At 40.5% G+C, this 23,750-nt stretch overlaps 1 protein-coding gene across 16 annotated transcripts in view; it reads left to right on the forward strand.

Annotated features, from left to right (window-relative positions):
• The window catches only part of RBFOX2 (RNA binding fox-1 homolog 2), a 326,779-nt gene that overhangs the window by 118,539 nt on the left and 184,490 nt on the right, over positions 1-23,750 (forward strand). The window lies entirely within an intron of this gene.

Consider the following 23,750-nt stretch of genomic DNA (forward strand, 5'->3'; position numbering starts at 1 on the left):
ACCAGAGTACTCAGGATGTAGGGTCATGGCACAGGGCTGAACACTGTAGGCCTGCAGCAGTGCCATTCAATTTGAGGTGAAAGGTAATCACACAGACTTTTGGTTGAGTTCAGGTGTTGAGTCAGCTGTAGAAATGGGAATATTAGTAAGTTATAAAAACTAATGTTTGTAAACTACTTGACAGTTTATAATGTGTGTTTCCATGTATAATCAATTTTGATCTTCACAATAGCTCTGCTACATTGGGCTTTTTACCTGTATTTTGTATAAGAAAACCAAAGCAGAGATTTTAAAATGAATCCCTTTCCCAAGGTCACATAGATTGTAATGGCAGAATTGGACTTCAGCCTCGGAATTTTAGCCTCCAAATCTTGCAATTCCCTTTTGTGTTCTTCTGATAGTGTTCTCTCTTTGAATTGGGGGTGTTCTCTTGCTAGTGTGTCAAGATAAGATATGGAATCTTTGGAGAATATAGGAGCCTGAAAAGTCTTCATATGACCCGGAGGTCCCTTGAATAACTTATTTCTGTCAATTTTTCTTTATTTGTTATAAATACTTCATGGTCCACAATTTATCTTTTTGTATTTTTAAATACAGTATAAAGAAAAGGCCCTGGCCGGTTGGCTCAGTGGTAGAGCGTTGGCCTGGCGTGCAGAAGTCCCGGGTTCGATTCCCGGCCAGGGCACACAGGAGAAGCGCCCATCTGCTTCTCCACCCCTCCCCCTCTCCTTCCTCTCTGTCTCTCTCTTCCCCTCCCGCAGCCAAGGCTCCATTGGAGCAAAGATGGCCCGAGCGCTGGGGATGGCTCCTTGGCCTCTGCCCCAGGCGCTAGAGTGGCTCTGGTCGCGGCAGAGCATCGCCCCCTGGTGGGCAGAGCGTCGCCCCCTGGTGGGCGTGCCGGGTGGATCCCAGTCGGGCGCATGCGGGAGTCTTTCTGACTGTCTCTCCCCGTTTCCAGCTTCAGAAAAATACAAAAAAAAAAAAAAGAAAAAAAATACAGTATAAAGAAAAACATTAATGTCATGATGTCGAGCTCTTTATCTGATTTTTTAAATGCTAAGCCAGTGGCTCCTTAAATTTTTTTCCCTTTAATTTTCTAAAATTCCACTGAAGAGCCACAGTAGGGACATATTTAGATGATTCACAGGAATAAGAGGAGATATTTAAATTGACATATGTGACTTAAACAATTGGAGATTTAAATTCAGAATGGCAGCCATACTTTTAATTTAGGAGGATAGATTTAAAATGACAAGGGATATATTTTTTCCTAAATATTTTATTCTCAAGAATTTTTTTTAAATTTCCCTTTTTCTTTTTTATTTATTATTATTAAGTGAGAGGTGGGGAGGCAAAGACAGACTCCTGCATGCATCTGACTGGGATGCACCTGGCAAGCTCCCTTTGTGCAGTGCTCTGCCTGTCTGGGTACTGTTCTGTTGCTTGGCCACTGAGCTATTTTAGCTCCTGAAGCATGGCCATGGAGCCATCCTCAGAGCCTGGGGCCAAGTTTGCTCGAACCATTCAAGCCATGGCTGTGGGAGGGGAAGAGAAGTGAGAGAGAGAGAGAAGAGGAGAGGGAGAGAGAGAGAGAGAGAAGGGGTGAGGGAGGGGTAGAGAAGCAGATAGTCACTTCTCCTGTATGTCCTGACCAGGAATTGAACTTGAGACTTTCACACACCGGACTGACACTCTACTGCTGAGCCAACCAGCCAGGGCTGTTTCTCTTTTTCTAACCAGTTCTCTACTTTTTCCCTGGAATGAACTTTATTTTGCTCCATTTTTTTGTAAATGGAGGCAAAGGAATGATAGCTACTTTTCTTCCCTTGAGGAGAGTTAGAATCGGAGACATAGTGAGGATCAAGAATATTTTCAGTCTAAAAGAAGACAGCAACTATACTAGTAAGCAGTACCTTTTACATTGTGGTCTATTTTGCGCACATACACATATCTTTGTGAATATAACTTAGAATTAGTCTTACCAAGTGATACTCACTCTTACTTTGTTGTAAGCACTGTGATTTCTTTCTTTTTTTTCTTTTTCTCTTTCTTTTTTTTTGAGACAGAGAGGGAGAGACTGGAAGGGGGGTGGATAGAGCTGAAATGAGAAGCATCAACTTATAGTTGCTTCACTTTAGTTGATTGCTTTTCATGTGTCTTGACTGGGGTGCTCAAGCTGAGGCAGTGTGACCCCTTGCTCAAGCCAGTGACATTTTGGCTCAAGCCCGTGACCTAAGGATCATGCCAATGACCCTGTGCTCAAGCTGGCAAGGCCCTGGTCAAGCTGACGAGCCAGTGCCCTAGCAAACTTGAGGTTTTGAAACAGGGCCTTTGGAGTCCTGGGTGAATGCTAAGTCCACTGTGCCACCACTGGTCAGGCAGCACTGTGATATTTTCAATATTGTTTCATTTTCTATTAAAAAAATTGTTGGTTTGACCAACAGTTGATTTACCAAAATTAATTTTCTTCCTGGACCCACTATATAATTTCAAGGTGTAGTTTTGAAAACAAAATTCTAATCATTGTTCTTAAAAAAGTAGCTGTAAAGAAACCTTAGACCCTTTAATAGTTACTTCCCTCTTCCCCATCCCTTTACCTCAGCCCTAGGCAACCACTGAGTTTTCCGTCTTTGTGGATTTGCGTATTCTGGCAATTTCATATAAATGGAATCATAAAATATCTGTTCTTTTGTGACTGGCTTCTTTCACTTGACATAGTGTTTTCACGGTTCATTCATGTTATATCATGAATCAGTACTTCACCCTTTTTTGGTGGAACATTATCCCATCATATGGGTTGGTACAGGAGCATTGTTATATGAGTCTGCTGCTTACCTCTGTAATTCCAACTCCTATAGTCTTACAAGTGGCTTCTGCTGCATTGACCATTCTTGTCATTCTTTAACTTATCTTGATCCCAGCTTCAGGCCTGTGCAATCACTGTCTCCACCTTCAAATCTGCAGTGAGCTTCACCCAGATACTTAGTCTTTCTTTTTTTTTTTTTTTTTTTCTTTTTCATTTTTCTGAAGCTGGAAACAGGGAGAGACTGTCAGACAGACTCCCGCATGCGCCCGACCGGGATCCACCCGGCACGCCCACCAGGGGGTGACACTCTGCCCACCAGGGGGCGATGCTCTGCCCATCCTGGGCGTCGCCATGTTGCGACCAGAGCCACTCTAGCGCCTGAGGCAGAGGCCACAGAGCAATCCCCAGCGCCCGGGCCATCTTTGCTCCAATGGAGCCTCGGCTGCGGGAGGGGAGGAGAGAGACAGAGAGGAAAGCACGGCGGAGGGGTGGAGAAGCAAATGGGCGCTTCTCCTGTGTGCCCTGGCCGGAATCGAACCCGGGTCCTCCGCACGCTAGGCCGACGCTCTACCGCTGAGCCAACCGGCCAGGGCGATACTTAGTCTTTCTTATTTGAGTCATACGTACAAAGCTTACTCCTCAGAGAAGCCTTGTCTTGACTGCACCAATCTAAAGTTGTCCACATAATAACCTGACTATTCAGTCTTTTTCAAATTTCTAATAATTATCTGAAATTATCTAGTGTGGGTATTTTATTGTGTGTCTCTCCTACTAAAATAGAAGTTCTGTGTGAGCTGTGGCATGTACAAGGTGATTAATAAATACTTCTTGAATGAGTAAATGAATATTGTCCTCAATTTAGTGCTAAGCCTTTAAAGATTTTAAGCAGGGAAGTAATATGATGTATTTTAGATTTTTAAAAAACATTTTGGTTGCTGTGAAGAATGAATTTTAGGAGGACCTAAAAGAAAATGCAACCTTAGATGGCCTATGCAAATACATTTATCATTTGATGTGTTTAATATTGATTCTCACCCTGGCTGGTGTCTCAGTAGTTAGAGCGTTGGCCTGGCATATGGACATCCCAGGTTTGATTCCCCGTGAGGGAACACAGGAGAAGTGACCATCTGCTTCTCTTCCTCTTCCTCAACCTCTTCTCTCCCTCTTTTGCTCCTGCAACTAGTGGCTCAGTTGGTTCAACTGTGACCCTGTGCACTGAGGATAGATTGGTTGGTCCAAGCCTGTCAGCCTCAGATGCTAAAAATAGCTCTGTACTCAAGCACTGGCCCCAGATGGGATTGCCAGGTGGATCTCAGTTGGGGCGCATGTGGGAATCTGCCTTACTATCTCACCTCTTCTCACCTTAAAAAAAGAAAATACTGATTTCAGCTAGAACTTATTTGTTGAATGAGAAATTTTATTCTAACCCCTTCCCCCCCAGGTGGAGACTAGATTAAAATGACTGGTGCAGAAGCAGAACGTTTCATACCCTTTATGTATCTCACAATCTATAATAATTTTCTTAATGGTCCCATTTTAAACTAAAAGTAGTTTTGCTTTGCTTTTAAATTACAGAACATATGAAACCACTTTTTTTTTTTTTCCTATTTAGAACAGGGGTTCCCAAACTACGGCCCGCGGGCTGCAGTGCGGCCCCCTGAGGCCATTTATCCGCCCCTCCGCAGTTCCGGAAGGGGCACCTCTTTTATTGGTCGTCAGTGAGAGGAGCATAGTTCCCATTGAAATACTGGTCATTTTGTTGATTTAAATTTACTTGTTCTTTATTTTAAATATTGTATTTGTTCTCATTTTGTTTTTTTACTTTAAAATAAGATATGTGCAGTGTGCATAGGGATTTGTTCATAGTTTTTTTTATAGTCCGGCCCTCCAACGGTCTGAGGGACAGTGAACTGGCCCCCTGTGTAAAAAGTTTGGGACCCCTGATTTAGAACCTCACTTTCAGTCTTCATGTAAGGTTTATTCAAATGGTTCCTTTTCTCAAATATGACATCAGTGGTTGAAGTCCTCCTGTGGTGTTACCTTACGCCCTCTAGTGGATGAAGGGTACTTTTCTCCAGCACTTTTCTCAAACCATGTAATCAACCTTGGTTTAGGATTGCATTCTGCAGATAGTTTATAAGCTTTTCCCATTTTATTTCCTCTGCTGCTTACTACTGTGTATTTAAGTTACATGCTTGTTCTATTATTTCTTTTTTTTTTCTGAAGTTGGAAACGGGGAGGCAGTCAGACAGACTCCTGCATGCACCCGACCAGGATCCACCTGGCATGCCAACCAGGGGGCGATGCTCTGCCCATCCGGGGCGTTGTTCTGTTGCAACCAGAGCCATTCTAGTGCCTGAGGCAGAGGCCACAGAGCCATCCCCAGCACCCGGGCCAACTTTGCTCCAATGGAGCCTTGGCTGCGTGAGGGGAAGAGAGAGACAGAGAGGAAGGAGAGAGGGAGGGGTGAAGAAGCAGGTGGGCGCTTCTCCTGTGTGCCCTGGCCGGAAATTGAACCCGGGACTCCTGCACGCCAGGCCTATGCTCTACCACTGAGCCAACCAGCCAGGGCTGTTATTTCTTGATTTATCAATTTTAGACCTGCTGCTATTGAAGACAAAAAAATTAAGTTTTACAAACATGCCTTTCAAATAAAGCCATTTTTTTGTTAAGTTAGGGTTCATTATTGATATGTGATTGCATAATAATCATATTATGACTATGTAAATGTTTTTTATAGTTGAACCATAAAATGTAATTATATTCCCTTTCTTATATATGTTTTGTTTCCTCTGGAGTTATTAAATATATACATAAATATATAGGAATAAATATATATATTTAGTAATTACTTTTAAAAAAGGCACTATATGAACTCCATATTATAAAACCCACTCATTGTAAATGTATTTATTCAGTGATGTTATTAAATTAATTGAGTGTGCCACCATCTCTACAGTCCAGGTTTAGGACATTTCCATTATCTCCTCCAAGTTCTCGAGTTCTTTTATAGTCAGCCCCCACTACTACTCCAGCCCAGGCAAATGCTGATCTGCTTTCTGGCACTATAAAATATTTTTTTTCTAGGCATTTTCCTTTTTCTCTTTAAAGATTTTATTTATTGATTTTAGAGAGAGAGAGAAAGGGGTGGGGGGTGAGGAGCAGGAAACATCCACTTGTAGTTGCTTCCCATATTTATGTGCCTTGACCGGGCAATTCCAGGATTTTGAACTGGCAACTGCAGCATTCCGGTTGACACTTTATCTGCTGTGCTATCACAGGTCAGGCTCTGGACATTCCATATAAATGGACACATATAGTATGTCTGTAGTGTGTGTTACTTCTTTCATTTAGCATAATGTTTTTGAGGTTTGTCCATGTTGTAACATCGCTGTTTCATTACTTTTTATTGCTGAATAGTATTCCATTGTGTGGATGTATCATATTTTATTAATCCATTGACCAGCTGATAAATATTTGGGTTATTTCTAGTTTGGTCATTATGAATAATGTTGTTATGAACATTTGCCTACAGTCTGTGTGGACATATGTTTTAATTTCTCTTGGGTAGATGTCTAAGAGTAGAATTGCTGGGGTTTATGGTAAATTCATGCTTAATTTTTTAAGAAACTGCCAAACTATTTTCTTTCTTTTTATTTTATTTAAAAGTTTTTTTTATTGATTTTAGAGAGAGCAAGAGACAGACAGGAACATCCATCTGTTCCTGTATGTTCCCTGACTGGGGATTGAACTGGCACCTTCTGGGCTGCAGGACGGTGTTCTAACCAATTGAGCTATCTGGCCACGACATACATTTTTCCAAATGGCTTGATTTTATTGACCTTTTTGACTATAGTGAGTGTGCAGTGGTATTTTATTGTGGTTTAATTTTGCATTTCCCTAATGATTAGCAATTTGAAATACCTTTCCATGTGCTTATTATTAGCCATTTATATGTCTTTTTTGTTGAGACATCTGTTCAAGTCTTTTGCTCACTTTTTATTGGATTTGTTTGTCCTCATTATTAAGTTGTAAGAGTTCTTTAAATATAGGTTCTTTGTCAGACTTACAATTTGTAAGTATTTTTCCTCAGTTATCAGATTTTGCAAGACATATCTTTCCTTTTTTACCCCAATAAAACAAAGCTATTTGCTAAGTTTGGATAAACTGCATAACTCTCATATAAAAGAAACTGTGAAAACAGGCATTGACTGTCTCTATTCAGGCCTAGTGATAGCTTCAAGGGAGATTGGCAGGTTTATAGTGGCTTTGTCTTTGGCTGACACAGCGTTCTCCATACGACAGGCATGTTTGGGCAAGAAAGCTCTTCATGTAGTTGAGACAAATTATGCTGCTTTCTGCATGTCCCAGGGATGTGGTATGGTAGAGGATCAGCCAGGTTCATTGGCTTTTTCCCCCTTTAAGACACTGTTGCTTCTGTGTAAGACCATTTCATGAAAATTTTTCTGTAGACATGCCCATACCCCCACACCCCACTCACCAGCCTACCTCTGGTCTTTGGATTTAAATATCAGCTCTGCCATTACAGGCTATATGACTTTGGGCAAGTTTTTCCCTCTGTCTCTTCATCTATAAAATAGAATAGTATCTACTCTGCAAGGTTGTTGTAGGATTAGAGATAAGATATGTAATTTTCTGGGCATGTAATGGGGTGAATAAATCATTTTTATCATTTATTTTATAGAAAAGCCTTTGGGAATCTTTATAAGGAAATTATTAGTTCTCAGAGCCTCCATTTGTCTATTTCCTCATTCTCTTTTTGATTCTTAGTTATTCACCATGTGAAATGAATTATATTGGTAGATTTGCAATTTCTATCTCAGAAACATAGCTTTGCCATATTTTCAAGAAAAATATATTTGTGTGAAGGAAATGAAATATGTGTAAGTTTATTTTCCTAAATCATTACAGGTTTTGGCAGTGTCAATAAAAGAAGAGAGTAATTTTTGAGGCTTTTATGACTTGAACAGAGTTAGGTCCAAACTGAGCCAGATATTGAAGACTCTTCAAACTTATCTGGCTCATTGTTAACCTCTTCTGATATTTCTTCTGCTCTGTATATCTCCTCACAGTCCTTCAAATAGCTATCTTGAATATTTGTTTCTTCCTTCAGTCCTTTTTCTTGAAGTGTTTCTCCTTTTCCCAGCAGAATTCTAGGTTTCTCTGGCCACAATTTCTGTCATTTATGAAATGTATCCTAATTGTCTCTTCTAATTCTTAGAACTCATTTAACGCACTGTCTATAGCATGAGCATTTCCATAAGGTTCAGTTCAAGTTAGTTTGGAAAATATTGTTAAGAACGTGAACAAATTATTTACTTTCTCTAAGATTCAGTTTCCTTATCTGTGAAAGTGAGGATAATAGTACAGAGGGTCTTTGGGTTATGACACAGTTCCATTCCTACGACAGTGACAGAACCTGAATATTGGTGTAAATTAAAACACACCCTAACCTAAGTCACTTACCAATCCTAACACAGTTGTAAAATCATAATCTAGACCATAAAAACACAACTAAGCCACAGAAAAAGGAAAAGGACATAAATATACTGTACTGTAGTAACAGAAAAAATGACAGAAATTGAGTACGCTGATACACATTTTAATTTTTTAAGGTTTTTATGGTAGTGAGCGTCGTAAACTTGAAACATCGTATGTTGAGACTGTCATAACCCAAGGATCCCTGTCTTTACTTTGTAAGGTGGTTATAAGGATTAAATTGTTAAGAATTTTCTAGGTTAAGAGTGACTTATTGGTTGATATTGTGAAGTTGCACTAGCCTCTGCCTTTAGCTTTCCATGTAGTCTAGAAAGTCTCTTCTCTTCTCTGGGCCCAAGTTTCTTCCTTTTCCTTTAAGAGCTCTTTGGTTCTAATGGGTTTGATTTTGTGGCTCTTGGGAGTGTCATGCTTCGTTGTGGAAACAAAAAGGGCATTTATCACTTAACCTCTTTCCTCTAACTCTAGTAGGGCTGCTGTGGATTCTGTGGATAGATGAGTGACTTGAGCCAGAAGCATAGAAGTATGTTGGGCTTTTTTTCTCACCTATGTTCTGTACTTGGTTTCTTTGTCACATCCTGCCTCTTAAGCCATGGTTTGACTTCTTCCCCCACCTTTTCCTCTTTTTGCTCAGTTTAGATTTGCTGTGATTTTTGGCTGTCAGAACAGTTTTTATTTGACTTTTGACACAATTGCTTTAAGTATTTTGTGAATGGATGGATCATAACTTCACTGTTTGGCTTTCTAGTTGATGAACCTATTTAGGCAATTGATTTATTATGAGAGGTTTTACTGTGGCCATCAAAAAGAATTATCTGGCTAAAGTTTGTTAATCACTGAGACTACTTATAAAGGGAAATTACAGAATTTTCTTTATTAGCAATTTTTTTTTTTTTTTTTTACAGGGAGAGAGAGAGAGTCAGAGAGAGGGATAGACAGGGACAGACAGGCAGGAACAGAGAGAGATGAGAAGCATCAATTATCAGTTTTTCGTTGCGACACTTTAGTTCATTGATTGCTTTCTCACATGTGCCTTGACCCTGGGCCTTCAGCAGATCGAGTAACCCCTTGCTTGAGCCAGTGACCTTGGGTCCAAGCGGGTGAGCTTTTTTGCTCAAGCCAGATGAACCCGCACTCAAGCTGGCGACCTCGGGGTCTCGAACCTGGGTCTTCTGCATCCCAGTCCGATGCTCTATCCACTGCGCCACCACCTGGTCAGGCTTTATTAGCAATTTTTAAAATTAATAACTTTGTCTAGAATGGCTTAGGCCTGCCAAGTAGTTAGTAGGCTATATTCTTGCTGCAGTGGTTAGTACCGCAAAGAGCAGATGGTCTTCTCACAGCCAACCCCGACTACCATGTTGTGAGCTACTTTTAAGAAGCTTGATATATACTGCTCACAAAAATTAGGGTATATTTCAAAATGAATATGAAACGATAAAAGAAGCATTTGCTTTTTTTTTTGCTTTTTTTTTTTTGCATTTTTCTGAAGCTGGAAACGGGGAGAGACAGTCAGACAGACTCCCGCATGCGCCCGACTGGGATCCACCCGGCACGCCCACCATGGGGCAACGCTCTGCCCATCCTGGGCGTTGCCATGTTGCGACCAGAGCCACTCTAGCGCCTGGGGCAGAGGCCACAGAGCCATCCCCAGCGCCCGGGCCATCTTTGCTCCGATGGAGCCTTGGCTGCGGGAGGGGAAGAGAGAGAGAGACAGAGAGGAAGGCACGGAGGAGGGGTGGAGAAGCAAATGGGCGCTTCTCCTGTGTGCCCTGGCCGGGAATCAAACCCGGGTCCTCCGCACGCTAGGCATTTGATTTTTTTAAACAAGAACATCAGAAAAGTAATCAACAAGTTAAAGAAAGTTGTTTATTTACGCAATTGAGATGCAAACTCAATTGTGATTGAGTAGCAAGTGCCATATTGATGCAGGTGAACAGAAGCATGTCAAACTGGATGAGAAATATCCCCTAATTTTTGTAAGCAGTATATTTCCTCAACCCTTTGTTCTTCAACAATTTTTTAAATCATTCAACATGAATCTTAAGTCATTCAACAGATGATTAAGAATGAAACCAACTAGTTAAAAGATAAGACAGTAGGTCTCATAATTGACAGACAATATAGTTATGTGTTTCAGTAACAGATTACTTACTTTTATTAGCAGTACTTGCTGTATACCATTATACATTATAGAGAGTCAGGGGAATACAACAGATGACTTATGGTCTTTGTTAGAAAATTTGGTGCCACCAGAAAATAATTTCAGCAAGTTATATATAATCATGCTTTTAAACAAAGGTACAGTTCTGATCTCACTGGAGCCTCAGTACTCTGCTTCGCTTTTATCTGCTGAAAACTCTTCAGTGGATGTTCTAGTCTGGGCCTTCCATGATCTGGTCCATCTTTTCCTTCTGTGTCATGTAAGGCAGTGGTCCCCAACCCCTGGGCCGCGAACTGGTACCGGTCCGTGGGCCATTTGGTACCGATCCGCAGAGAAAGAATAAATAACCAAAAAAGGTTGGGGACCATTGTTGTAAGGGATTCTGTGTTCTTGACAACACTGTGTCAAGTCAGGGAGGAATAGCTTGGAAATCAGATATGGGTTTTAATTTTAATTTCTTTACTTATGGTGCTTTTCATGTTTAAATACAGTCCATCCTTTGAGTTTCACTTTAAATGCTACTTCCTCCACAAAGCCTTGCCTGATGCCCTTGTGTGGAAGTAGACTCTTAGTGTCCACTCAACTCCCAAACACATTCTTCCTACCCTGTGATGATGCTTTATCACTGCCTGTTTGATTATGGAGAACAGGTTTGGTGATCCATACAGTTCTCTGAGAACAAGGATATGCTTCTTCATATTATTTTATACTTTGCACCAAGTAAATGCCCAGTAAGAATTTTGTAAAGGGGTAAATTAAAAAGTAAACTTATATTCAGCCTTCCTGAAATAGAGAGACTTCTCTGTTGGGATTTTTTTCCTGTGGACAAAGAAAAAAACATTATTCAGACTTTTGCTAGGTTTTTATTGCCATTGCTTTTCCAGAGCGATATGAAAAATTAATACTTAAGAAGCTAGATATTTGATCTTCAGCAAGAGAAAGACTCTTACAAGTTTTGTCAAGTGGATATTAAATGTAAATTGTCGTTTGATGGAGCCACAGAAGACTCTTAAAACACTCAATAAATATCCTTATTGAATTAGTAGAAGTTTTCAATAGGAGATTGCTTGTGGCTCTCCTGTTATTAGGCTTTTTCATTGTTCCTTTGGAACACCATTAGACCATGCTCTCACAGCTTTGTGGAGGCACTTGGACCACAGGATCATCTCAGCTGCAGATGCTTCTAACTTCTTCATTCTATTTCATTGTTAGTACAGGGAACTCAGACGTTAATTCTTGCAGATGTGTCTTAATTTCAGGGTAACATGAATTGAACACTGATTATGTGCCGGGCCCTGTATGAAGCATTTAGCTCAGTGGTCCCCAACCCCCGGGCCGCGGATTGGTTTGTGGGCCATTTAGGACCGGTCCGCAGAGAAAGAATAAATAACTTACATTATTTCCGTTTTATTTATATTTAAGTCTGAACGATGTTTTATTTTTAAAAAATGACCAGATTCCCTCTGTTACATCCGTCTAAGACTCTCTCTTGACGCTTGTCTTGGTTATGTTATACATTTATCCATCCCACCCTAAAGGCTGGTCTGTGAAATGTTTTCTGACATTAAACTGGTCCATGGCCCAAAAGAGGTTGGGGACCACTGATTTAGCTAGTATTATTTTATTTCATCCTACTTGCAGTTGAGGAAACCAAGCTCGAGGAGATTTAAGTCATTGCCCAAGGCTATGTTGCTATTCATAGCTGGGTTTTAAATCTAAATCTGTTAGATTTCAAATAATGTTTCAGTTTTTCAATTATAGTTGACTACAGTATTATATTAGTTTCAGGTGTACAATATAGTAATTAGACATTTACATAACTTATGAAGTCATCACCTCAATAAGTCTAGTACCCGTCTGACACCATACATAGTTATTACAGTATTATTGACTATAATCCCTATGCCCATGATGACGAACCTATGACATGCATGTCAGCACTGACACGCATAGCCATTTTCGATGACATACCAGAGAAGTATGAGGCCGCATGCGAAAAAGGACGTTTTATCTCGGTTCCTGCACAGCAAGGTGCAGTAGCTGAGGATAAAACATTTGCTGTAGTGTAGACACTGTGCCGGAGGTCTGTAGGCCAAAACAACAGAACTCCGGCACAGAGTGTCTAGTTCTGGAACTTCCGGTTAGGCCGTTAGGGGATCTTTGACCTCACTTCCGGCTGGTGGAGCAGGGTGTAGCGGAATGCTGCGCAGGGGATGCATCTCTGGGGCCCTGGGATCGCCATTACCAACAACCACATAACCACAGCAACCATCAGTCAATCTACTGTTCTGCGGTGTCGGGGATTTCTAATTGACCATCATTACTGAGATAAGTGAGGGGGAGGCTGGGAGAGACAAGGGCCTGTGCTATAGGTGCTGTTTTCCGCCATTAGAAATAGCGGCAGCCATCTTAATTTACATAAGATGCAACTTGCAGAATTTCAAGACAGCATCTGGGCTCAGGTGTTTGTCGACTTGAGGTCAAAGCTTGAGAATCTGGAAAGGTACCGCTTGGAGAATCAAGAGCAGTGCCACTACGAACAGGAAATTTGGAGTTCCTGGAACCGATTACCAGACACTTTTAGCACCCTGAAAAATATAGCAGTGGCTTTACTCACAATTTTTCCCTCTACATACTTTTGTGAGACCCTATTATTCTCAGCATTAAATAATATCAAAACCAACAAAAGAAACAGTTTGACAGATGAAGTTAGTAGCGCTTGCTTGGGCTTGAAGTGTACAAAATACCAACCTTCAATTGAAGATTTAGCCAATGAAATTCAGCAACAAAAAAGTCCCTAATAGGCAGGTTAGTTAAAGAATTCCCCCTCCGCCTCACTAATCTTAGTTCACGGCACCCCACACAAGTTAAATAATATCAAGACCAACAAAAGAAACCGACTGACAGATGAACAAAAAAGTCACTAAGCAGGTAAGTTAAATAATTAGTTTTTGGCTTATTAAATACAGTTATATATTACAATTATGCATTTTTGTTATTTAAACTATAAATATCGCGAAATTATGGTTTTTTTCTCGAAGTGACACACCACCCGAGTTATGCTCGTTTTTGTTTTTTTTTTCTTTACAGAGACAGAGAGTCAGAGAGAGGGATAGACAGGGACCGACAGACAGGAATGGAGAGATGAGAAGCATCAATTATTAGTTTTTCATTGCGTGTTGCAACACCTTAGTTGTTCATTGATTGCTTTCTCATAAGTGCCTTGACCGTGGGCCTTCAGCAGACTGAGTAACCCCTTGCTCGAGCCAGCGACCTTGGGTCCAAGCTGGTGAGCTTTTGCTCAGACCAGATGAGCCCACGCTCAAGCTGGCAACTTTGGGGTCTCGAACCTGGGTCCTCTGCATCTCAGTCCGACACTCTATCCACTGCACCACTGCCTAGTCAGAATGCTCGGTTTTTTGGCCAATTTTGACACACCAAGCCCAAAAGATTGCACATCACTGCCCTATGCTGTACTTTCCCTGATACTGTGTTTATAACTGGCAATTTGTATGTCTTAACCTATTCCCATTTTTACCATCCTCACATTCACCTCTCATCTGGCAACCATCAAGATTTCAAAGTTTGTGATATTTCTACTATACACGTCTTTTACTTACTTTTACTTGAATGTTTATTTTTTCACAACTTACTTTTATGTTTGATTTTTCTTTGGTCAGTAACAAATATATCTCCCTATTTGCTATACTTCTCAGTGCTTTACTGAGATCAAAGTTCTGTTTTATATTTCTGTAATCCTGTATAGTTTATCTAATGCTTTCATATTCATTCTCATTTGATCTTCATGTGACCCCAGTGTGGTCTGTGTGTAGGGGGTTAGAGTTTTAACCTCTACAGGTAGATGAGGATATTAAGCTTTCAGTTTTGTGAGAGATTTGCCAAAGGTGGTTCACAGCACCCCACACAAGTTAAATAATATCAAGACCAACAAAAGAAACCGACTGACAGATGAACAAAGAAGTCACTAAGCGGGTAAGTTAAATAATTAGTTTTTGGTGGTAATAAGTGGCATAGAGCTTAGCTTTTGTTTTGAAGAGGTATGCTTACTGTCAGACTAAATATTTTAACAGCAAATTCTCTTTTTCAAACTAATTATATGTACATAATATATAAAAAATATAAGTAAGGAAGTCTTAGTGGAAAAGATATGGAAGGCCTGGCCCCACCCTCTGGGCCTCCTTTTGCCTTTGAGGCCTCTCTGCTGACTGGAACACCGTTTAACACCACCAGGAATGATCAGAGAACTTTGGTATCAGGCAGGTCTGGACTCAGATTCTAGTTTGGACCTCTCTTACCTCTTAGGCTTAGATCCTAAACCTGGTCTATAAATGGAATGCTCTTAGAGGATTTCTGATAAATAGTAACTAAAAACATGTGAAAGCCTAGTACAGTGCCATCTGCTTCTCTGGGGGAGAGGTTGGGTTGTTGGGCGGCACAGGTTGGGGCTATCCCTGTGCAGGACTCCTGCTAATTGGCGTGGGAGCTCTCTGCTGAGACAGGGCCTTCAGAGCACTCAGGACCCAGTACTTCGGCCTGACCGGAGGTTCACACATCGTATTTATCAACAGTTTATAACAAGGACGGGCAGACATTTTCCGTAAAGGATCAGGGAGAAAATATTCTAGGCTTTGTGGGCTGTGCAGTCTCTGGTGCAGCTGTCAACTCTGCTGCTGTAGCAAGCAAGCAGCCATAGGTAATATGTGAAGGAGTGAGTGGCTGTGTTCTAATAAAATTCCACATGTGGGCACTGAAATTTGAATTTCATAAAAAATTTCTCATGTCATGAAATATTGTGCTTCTTTTGATCCCCTCAAACCATTTAAAAAATGTAAAAACCATCTTAGCTTATGGTCTGGTCTATACATGTATAAGAAGGGGCATAGGCTAGATTTGGTACATGGACTATAGTTTGCCAACTTTTAATTTGGGCATTGCCTGTTGATAACCAGTGTAGTTTTTGACCTTGTGAAGATGAACTTAATTTAAAAATGATTGCTACTAAGGAAGTATTGATAGTAGGAAAGGCTTAATTTTCACAATAGAAAAAAAAGTGAGTTTTTTTCCTGCTTTCTCCTTTCAGGAAGAGTTATGTGTTCATTAGTTTCTTGATCCTCTATAAAGTGGTAAAAATGCAGTTGTCGTCTTGATAATGGACTAAATGAAAACAATGTCTAAATAAAGACTGTATCATATAGTGGGAAGACCATGAGTCATGCAGGAGTCAGGAAATTTGATTTTGTTATGAATTCTGTGATTTTGTATATTTCACTGTACCTCTTTGGGTTCTTCAGTTTCCTCATATAAATGAGGAAGTTGGGAGATGATAATATTAGAGGTCTTTGCCAGCTCTAAAATTTTCTCAGTCTACTTTAAGTTGTCTGAAATGGTGCTATTAAACAATTTTCAATTATAGAAACACTTAGCACTTCACTGGTTAATATTTTTTTAAAAATGCCAACAGGAATTCACATTGTGTTGGAGACTGTTTGTAAAAGGAATTCTTCCCACCATGCTAATGCTACCCATTTCTGAAATGGAATGCAGTTGTGATTTAAATTCTAAATACCTTTACAATAAATACTACTCACTTCTTCTTCTGCCATCTTAAAGCAATTGAACTGTTTGGAGATAAGCTGCAGGTACAAAGAGAAGGGGACTAGGAAAAGTGGACAAAGAAAAAGTCTATCCTGACTGTATAGGCCAGGGGTCTCAAACTCGCGGCCGTGCGGCCCGCCCACCAATTTTGTGCGGCCCGCAGACTAATCAAACTTCGTGGATTAATCTGTGGGCCAGTCTGCGGGCTGCACAAAATTGGTGGGCGGGCCGCGAGTTTGAGACCCCTGGTATAGGCTTAGGAAAATTTTTTAACTGGCACCTTTCACTTGTCTGAGTCATACTCCAAGACTCTTGGATCTCCTGGGATGGGAGGAGGAAAGGGACGAAGCAATGGAGCAAGTGACTATGTCTGTTCTTGCCAACAGAGGGCACCCAGAGCAAAGCAAGTGCTCTGTGACACCCTGGAGCGTTCTCCCTAGACAGGGCATCTTGCCGTGTATTCACTATATATCTGTCTCTTACATTTTGTTTGATCTGTGCCCACATTCTCAGACATTTTGTCCTATGGTGAATCAGATACTCTAAATGCAATTCTTATAATTGTTATTTGCTTCCAACGTCTGTGGAAAACCAGTGCCCTCAGTGTCTCAGAGTGAATTATCCCATATTGTAAAGTCTGGAATTTGGGGGAAATGAGCAGTATTAGGCTCTAATTTAATTATCTACTGAGCAAATATTTCTGAAATATTGTTCTGAAAGAGTACTTAATATCTTTATAGTTAATTTTAGGATGACTTTGCTCTTGACTTGAAGCCCAATGTCGCTGGCTTGAGCCAAGGGGTCACTGGCTCGGCTAGAGCCCCCCCCAGTCAAGAGACATGTGAGAAAGTAATCAATGAACAACTATGGTGCTGCGGTTATGAGTTGATGCTTCTCATCTCTCTCCCTTCCTCCCTGTCTGTCCCCCTGCCTTGCTAAAAAAAGATTTTGCTCTTATTACCTAGAGCAGTGGTCCTCAAAGTGTGGTTTCCAGAGCAGCATCTTCAGCATCACCAAGGAACTATGCAAATTCATAGTCTCCTCCTCCCCACAGGCCTACTGAATCAGAAACACTGGGGATGGGGGCCAGCCATCTGTTTCAGCAGGCTCTTCAGTGATTCTGATGCACAACCAAGATGAGAACCACTGCCAGAGAGTAAGACCATGTGCCAAGCATTCTGCTGAGATGTTCATCTTCATCGGCATTTTCCAGATGAGAACACCAAGCCTAAAAGGTGTCAGTGACTGCTAAAGTTGTTCATATGATAAGTGGTAGAGATTTGAATCCTGATCTTTTTGACTCCATAGCTATTCTATAGTGTCTGTTAAGAAAATGATAGAAGCATTATATTATTTAAATTTATTTTTTAAACATCCTTAAGCTCTTTTTCTTAAAAGTAATATACATTTATAAAGGAAAATTTAGAAAATACAGTAGACCAAAAGAATGAAATTAAAATTTCTTCAATATATTTAATTTTATCTTTTTATTGTTTGTTGGTCGAGTCTTGTTTCTATGCAGGTGTATTTGTACATTCACACATTAAAAATTTTTTTATAGCCTGACCAGGCGGTGGCACAGTGGATAGAGCATCGGGCTGGGATGCAGAGGACTCAGGTTCGAGACCTTGAGGTCGCTAGCTTGAGTGCAGACTCATCTGATTTGAGCAGAAGCTCACCAGTTTGGACCCAAGGTTGCTGGCTTGAGGTTACTCGGTCTGCTGAAGGCCCACGGTCAAGGCACATATGAGAGAGCAATCAATGAACAACTAAGGTGTCTCAATGTGCAACGAAAAACTGATTGATGCTTCTCATCTCTCCGTTCCTGTCTGTCTGTCCCTGTCTATCCTTCTCTCTTACACTCTGTTTCTGTTAAAAAATAAATAAATAAATAAAAGTTAAAAAAATAGCTAAAAATTTTTTTTCATAAACTTTTGTAATATGCTTCCAGCTCTTTTCTGTTCCATTGTAAATATCTTTTCATGCTATTAACTACTACAGCATCATTCTCATGGCTGCTTAGTATTCTATTATAAGAGTTTGTCATAATTCTGTCTGAAGTCCATCTTAAGTTGTTCTGATGTCATGATAGGCTCTTAGGAGGAATAGGATACTGAGTGCTGTGCTAAGTATTGTAGTTAAGGTGATACATACAGATTATGGTTGAGGTGGGAACATGGGATTGGAGAGACAATACTAAGTTAATGCTTGAGGTTAAAGTGAGTCTAGAAACAAGAAAAATAATTGAAGTACAAACTCCACAAGTATAAGGAATGGACTAAAGATGTGTGAATGAGATAGGTTAAAACAAATAGTTTGAAGAATCACTGGGGAACAAAATTTTTGTTGCATCCACAAAAACACTTGTTCTTACCTAATTCGAGGGTTCTGATCTCAAATCTGACATTAGTTTTTCTCTGTAAGCTACAGTTTTTTTGCAATTTAAGATTTTAGGTTTTCATCTTATTGTAAAATTCTCAACATTTAGTTTAACATAATGAAGTAGAATGTCATCTTGGGCATCATCTTTGTGAAAATATAATACTTTATATAATGCAGTAAATACACTAATACACTAAAAGATATAATTGCATCAGAATTTGTCTATAATTTAGAAATAGAAAATATTAAAATACTTATTTTAATCATAAAATTTGCACAAAACTTATTTAAATTCTATTCAGGCAAAAATTTGCGTTTGTAGCTCTTGGCGTTTGTGTACTTGTTGAGGACAATCTCGTTTGATGCTCCAGCAGTAGTCTGTCTGCTCATCACTAACAGCTCCAAGATTTTCGGGAAACTTATCAAGGTGACTGTTCAGGAAGTGAATCTTTTTTATTTTTTATTTTTTTAACAGAGATAGAGAGAGAGACAGACAGGTACAGACAGACAGGAATGGAAAGAGATGAGAAGCATCAATCATTAGTTTTTCATTGCGACACCTTAGTTGTTCATTGATTGCTTTCTCATATGTGCCTTGACCACGGGCCTTCAGCAGACCGAGTAACCCCTTGCTCAAGCCAGTGACCTTGGGTCCAAGCTGGTGAGCTTTGCTCAAACCAGATGAGCCCGCGCTCAAGCTGGTGACCTTGGGGTCTCAAACCTGGGTCCTCCGCATCCCAGTCTGACACTCTATCCACTGTGCCACCACCTGGTCAGGCCAGGAAGTGAATCTTAACACTCATGTTACATCCAATGTCATGGAAAGCCAAAAGCATCCTTTGAACCAGAAGTTCATAGTTTTCTGCTTTTTTGTTGCCAAGGAAGTTCTTTGTAACTGCCACAAAAGACTGCCATGCTGCTTTCTCCTTCTTATTCATCTTCCTGGCAAATTCTTCATCACGTATGAGGGTTCAAATTTGAGGTCCATTGAATACACCTGCTTTTATCTTCTCGAAAGACAAGGCAGGAAAAGCAGAAATAATATGTTGAAAGCATTCACTTTCTCTATTCAGAGCCTGAACAAACTGCTTCATTAAGCCAAGTTTGATGTGAAGTGGGGGAAAATGATCCTGTCTCAATTAACTACAGGTTCATTCACAATATTTTGCATTCCTACTTCCAGAGCTTCATGTTTCGGCCACTCCTCTGTGTCTAGTGTTTCTCCTGAGCTTGGCTGTCCCACAAACACAGAAAGCAAGGATACTTCGTGAAACCTCTCTGTTGTCCTAGCAGGAAATTTACCATTTTAAAATCCACACAAATGATCCAGTTATGTTCCTCATAGTTCAGAAAGTCGAGGACAATTTTTATGTCATTCTTACTAGGTCATTCAATTCGGGTTGGCTAAACTGCTGAGGGGTTAATGACTGCTTGGCATCAGAAGAGGACCCTAAAAATTCTATAACCATTTCCTCATACATCTTGTCAAAATACACTTGATCACCAAGTTCACTTTATTTGTCCTTAGAAGAAATAAAACCATTGAAAACTGGAACCGGGAGTGTCTCAGAGTGTGGGATAGGTCATATTGCTGAAGGAATATTAGGATATGCGATCATATGCCATTTTTTCTTGCTGATGCCCTTTCTTTGGATCAGACAAATAACAGTCACTGCTGTGGTCCTTAGGTTCACACCAAACCATGGGAATACCAAAAGGCATTCCTTTGCGTTTTCCTTTTGTCCAGTCACGAAGCATTTCCTCACAATTATGACACACAATATGAGGAGCCCAATTCTTGTCTTGATTGCCAAGGGGAATTTGAAAATAGGCAATATATGCACGTGCCACAAATGATGAAATATTGCGCCTTTGACATTGAAGTGTGTAACAGCCACATACATAACAGAAGGTGTCAGGACTATTCTTACATTTATGCCTACTCGAAGAAGCCATGATTCAATTTAAAACAAAATAAGAGGGTGTTTTTTATCAGATAATAATTTTTTACATTTAAAAACAACTACAATTATTTAAAAGTGATGTTTGTAAAACATTAATTGCCTTGTGGTTATGTTCAATTCAAGAGTCGTTGCCCTTTAACTCCAGTTTAAAAACCAATGCATGTCATTAACTATAACAAAAAGAAATTAAAATTGCATAAAAACTAGAGCATGTACCCAAAATTGAATTTTAGATTTGGAATCAGCAATGCAGAAATATATGGAAACAGTTCTAAAACCTCATGCAACAAAAAATGAGATAAAAAAATTGTTCCCAGTGATAAACAATTTGATGGTACCAGTAGCCTGCTTTTATTGCTGCCTTTTTGATATAGAGGCTGATCTGCTGGGTAGCAGTATGAAAAGACTGGACATAAGGCTTCTATAAATAATGGTTATTATTTATTGAGTACTGTGTGTGTGCCAGGCATCACAGTGATCATTTATATAGGACTTCCCATTTAGTTTTCATACTAACTGCATGCATTATATGCATTTGGTAGTGTTTTCTCCACGGAAGTGGAAATTGAGAGTGAGATGTAAAGTAACTTGTTCAAGTGCTTTGACTGGAACCCAGATTTGCTAAAACTCCCAAACCTGTGCTCTTATAGTATCATTTATCTTTACTTTTTCATTGTGCAGCAGTAGCATATCATTATATAGTATTGTATCATTATATATCCTTATCTACTGCTGGGGATGGGGGTGATTTTACTATCCTATTAGAATCAAAGGGAAATTATGTGGTAGGAAGGACACTAAAGTGAAGTAGAGTAGGGATAGACTTTGAGACCCGACACTAAAGTGAAGTAGAGTAGGGATAGACTTTGAGACCCAAAGAAAGCTACCGGGCAGCCCAGCTATCTTGGGCAAAGTGTAAGCCTTAGCTGGAGACTGCAGCAAAGAAGGGGATAGAAATAGCAAAGCGAGTGGCAGCCTGGTAGGCAGGAGCGAGGGTAGGCCTTCAGAAACGGGGGATGGCCAGAAGAGTCAAATTGCTCTCATTAAAGTGAGGTTTTCTTTCTAAAGGAGGTTGTTAATTCCTTTGAGGCATTTTTTAACACCTTTATTGAAATATAAGTTGATACTTTACATTTTGCCCATTTAAAGTAAACAGTTCACTCATTTAAAGTATGCAGTACAGTTCACTGACTTTTAGTATGTTCACAGTTGTTATGCTCACAGTTGTTCATCTGTCACCACAACCAATTTTAGAACATTTTGATCACTCCAAAAAGAAACTACATACCTCTTAGTCAACATTTTCTAATTCCTCTACCTGCCCTCCAAGACCTAGGCAACCACTAATTTACTTTTTGTTTCTATAGATTTGCTTTTTTTTTTGGTATTTCATAAAAATGGACTCAATATAGTATGTGGTCCTTTATGTCTAGCTTCTTTCATTGAGTGTAATATTCTCAGAATTCCTCCATGTTGTAGCATGCATTGGTACTTCATTCTTTTTTATTGCCAAGTAATACTCCATTGCAGTGGACACATCACATCTTACTTAGGTTTTTATTTTGGTTAGGCAAAGGTAAAGGGGAATGAATGGGGCAATAAATAAGAACTATTCCTTATAACTTAAAATGGTCAGGAATGGGCAGCTGTTGCTGCAAAAAACAAACCCATCAGGCTCTCTTGAGGAATTGTAACTAAAGGCATAGATAGGTAAATGGAACACTTGGCGTCTGTTGCTTATGAAGCATGTGTAGCAAAGTGGCAGCTTTTCTAACCTGAACACGTGCAGCATTCAGGGAGATCATTGTGTAAATCTTGTGTGTTGGCCAGTGTCATTGTCTCCTGCAGTACCTCATGTGGAACCAGAGAGGCCTTTGCTGATCTAATCTGGATACATTTCCCTTTGTTACTGCAGTTCTGGGTCCCTAGAGGGTTCTCTCTAAAGAGCTGCCAGTTTGTTGAGTGCTGGCAGTTGCAAGATTACTTCTGACTATGATTTGTTCAGTGGAGATTACATCCACCTTTCAGGTCCTAACCCATTGGCCAGAAATAGCAACTGTCATTCCCGTATTTTTGGAACGAATGTTGAATCTAAAGCCCCAGTATGTCCTTCTCAGTGTGTTGTTGGGAGGGCTCCTCTAGCAAGCAAATGATTTGCCCTTCTAGGTGCTAGGTACTTTGCTGTTGTCTCCATTGTTTTCTGGTGCTTTCTTTCCTGGTTTACTATCCAAGGAACAGTGTGTCCTGACCTTCATAAAATGAGTGGTCTGGGCCAGGACTGTAGGTCCCCAGACCTTTTAGTTTGTATTCCAGCAATGTTGTGGCTGCCTTTCTGCTGTGCCTGAACTTTCATCTAGTTTTAGAGTGAGTTATAATTACTTGTCTTCTTACCCTGGCTCTTCTGCCCTAACACTGAAACAAGACCAGGGTGGGGAACATCAACTTGGCCCTCAGGTCCTAAGTCATTGAAAGTCAGAACTGGCCTGATCAGGCGGTGGCGCAGTGGATAGAGCGCTAGACTGGGATGCAGAGGACCCAGGTTCGAGACCCCGAGGTTGCCGGCTTGAGCGCGGGCTCATCTGGTTTGAGCAAAAAGCTCACCAGCTTGGACCCGAGGTCGCTGGCTCCAGCAAGGGGTTACTCGGTCTGCTGAAGGCCCATGCCCATGGTCAAGGCACATATGAGAAAGCAATCAATGAACAACTAGGTGTTGAAATGTGCAATGAAAAACTAATGATTGATGCTTCTCATCTCTCTCCATTCCTGTCTGTCTGTTCCTATCTATCCTTCTCTCTGACTCACTCTCTGTTTTTGTAAAAAAAAAAAAAGTCAGAACTGGATTTCCTCACATCGCCCTTGTTCTGCAGGTGGAGAACTGAGCCCCAGAGAGGTTAAGTGACTTCCCCAAGGCTGTTGTCTTCTGTTCTTAAAGGTCTTGCTAGTGGCAGAGATGAGTCTGAGATATAGAGCCTTCATTCTCAGGCTGTGCTTTCCCCATGCTAGGCTGTTACCTGGCAGGCATGTGCTCTCATAACCGAGAAGTGCTTGGCCCTGCTGCCCTCCATTGGCAGTGCAGGTCTTCAGGTGTGTGTGAGAGAGGTTAGCCAGGTTGGGATTGTGATGATGAAATTTGTCAGAGAGAAAGAGAGGGAGCAGTGATGTGAGTTTGAGCTCCTCTGACCAGTAGGACCCAGCCCTTCTGCTCCTCCCTAGTACACAGTTTCCAGTGAGTACATGTGTTTTTGCTAACACAGTTGTGATTCCTGAGAGCCCCACATCTGTTTCTGAAAAAATGTATGTG

Source organism: Saccopteryx bilineata, chromosome 1 (genome assembly GCF_036850765.1).
Source record: "Saccopteryx bilineata isolate mSacBil1 chromosome 1, mSacBil1_pri_phased_curated, whole genome shotgun sequence".
NCBI lineage: Eukaryota > Metazoa > Chordata > Mammalia > Chiroptera > Emballonuridae > Saccopteryx > Saccopteryx bilineata.